This window comes from Tachysurus fulvidraco, chromosome 17, assembly GCF_022655615.1.
Source record: "Tachysurus fulvidraco isolate hzauxx_2018 chromosome 17, HZAU_PFXX_2.0, whole genome shotgun sequence".
Taxonomy (NCBI): Eukaryota; Metazoa; Chordata; class Actinopteri; order Siluriformes; family Bagridae; genus Tachysurus; species Tachysurus fulvidraco.
In genome coordinates, this window is record NC_062534.1 from 850,936 (window position 1) to 853,435 (window position 2,500).

Genomic DNA, 2,500 nt, shown 5'->3' on the forward strand with positions numbered 1-2,500 from the left:
GCCTAATTTATTTTTTAAACCCATTTTTATGATGGGTGCCAATATTTCTGCTGCCGATTGTAAATATAGACCGCTGGCTGTTAGCTTGTTCAGCTATTTTAGAGCTCAATCCATATCCAGACAGTCCTAATTATCCCGTAAAATTGAAAATCCATGCGATTGGATTCGGTGCGTGTCATTTGTGGTGTATTTACAGCACCAGATGCTTTTCACCCGACTTTAATATCCGGCTGATTCATAAGGAGAAGGAGAGCGAGTGTAATTGGACTTATTTCTTTGGGCAATAATTCCATACCCCTTTTACGGCTCCGTCATTGTTCCCATTGAAATATATTAAAATTACAAATCTATTTCTTGTGAGTAATAAGGTGCTGTCAGAGGCAGAGTGTGACAAGCCGAGTGCAGAGCGTGGGCTCTTCAGATCAGACCTGAGCGCAGATCATTTACATGTGATTTTCTTTTATTATTGTACTTTAATCTGTAAAGACTTGAGCATGAGCTCGTCCTCACACCGTCATCTAGGGTGCACGTACACATTAGCTCCACTTTGCACTTAATTACCGTACGTTTTTTTTTACCCGCGATTTATCTTGTTACACGCATAGAGTCACTTTAAAAAAATACATACAGCACCTTTAATGATGTTTTTTGCAGATATACAGAAGAAAACACAAAGTAAGCTGCTTTCAATAACGTCGTAGTGGCTTCCTGACGTGTGGACAGTTCATTTAAATGTCAGGCAGCAGATGAACATCTACACCACAAGTCTCTGTAGTTTTAAGGCTTTACAGCGACTCGATGACGAGTCTGAGATGAGTCTACACACTCCTCAGAGGGACGACAGGAGGAGTGTGTAACCTTTTCTGCGTCGTGTTTTTATATTGAACTGAATATTCTGGCATTTCTGACCAAACCCCTTCTGAGATCTTTCCTTGAGAAGCTCAGCATTGATTTCTTCCAGGCTTTGGCTTGTTGTTCCTCACTTAGACCCTTAGTCACAGAGCCAAAACAACTGCTCGAGTGTGGAAGAGGAAGTGAACGCACGTGAATTGATTCTACACGGACAACAAGGGAGGATAAAATCTAGATAACAGAGCAGAGATTTATTTACGCCGCTCCGAGAGACGGTTCCTCAATAATTCCTTAAGATTTACTTGTTTGTTTTTTTTCCCATGAGGTGCTGCGACTGAGACGGTGTGTGTTATTCTTCTGAACATTGTGTAGTTTTTCTTTTTGAGTATTTTGTTCTATAAATCGGTTCTGATCCGACCAACAGCTCGTTCTGAGCACAGAGTTGAAGGCGTTAGCTTCCGTTGTTCCTCAGAACAGTTCGGTGTGGACTCTAAACGTTCAGTCTCGTAGATTAATGAGCTGATTGCTTACGAATCTGAAGATAAAACTCCTTTAATATGAAGCCAAACTTATTTAATTAGAGCTACTGATGATTCATTAGAGCTGATTTGCTGATATCACATCAGTTGGTTTAAATGCAGTGTTAATAAAACACCCTGAGATCCAGATCAGGAATTCTTTGGTTTTTATCCAGTCAGAAGATCAACGTTGATGAATTTTAGCCAAATCATAATATGTGACTTCTGACCAAGAAACAACACAACACACAAGAAACAACACAACACACAAGACACAACACAACACACAAGACACAACACAACACACAAGACACAACACAACACACAAGACACAACACAACACACAAGACACAACACAACACACAAGACACAACACAACACACAAGACACAACACAACACACAACACACCACACAATACACAACACAACACACAAGACACAACACAACACACAATACACAACACAACACACAATACACAACACAACACCAAGACACAAAACAACACACAAGAAACAACACAACACCAATACACAACACAACACAAATAAACAACACAACACACAATACACAACACAACACACAATACACAACACAACACAAATACACAATAACAACAGACACAACAACACAAGACACCACACAACACACAATACACACCACAACCACACAAGAACACACAACACACAAGACCCACACAACACACAATCAAACAACACACACAATCACACAACACAACACACAATACACACCACACACACACTAAACTAACACACACACAAACACAACCACACCACAATACACAAACAACACCACAATACACAACACCACCACACTAAACACACAACCCACAACTACACACACAACACACAAGAAACAACACAACACACAAGACACAAAACAACACACAACACAACACTATACAAAACCACAACACAACATTATACACTAAACCACACCACACTAAACCACACCACACTAAACCACAACACACAAAACCACACCACACAAAACCACACCACACAACCCCACCACACCACACCACACAAACCCACACCCAACCACACCCACACAAACCACACACACACTAACCACACCCACAAACCACACCACACTAAACCCGCACACACAC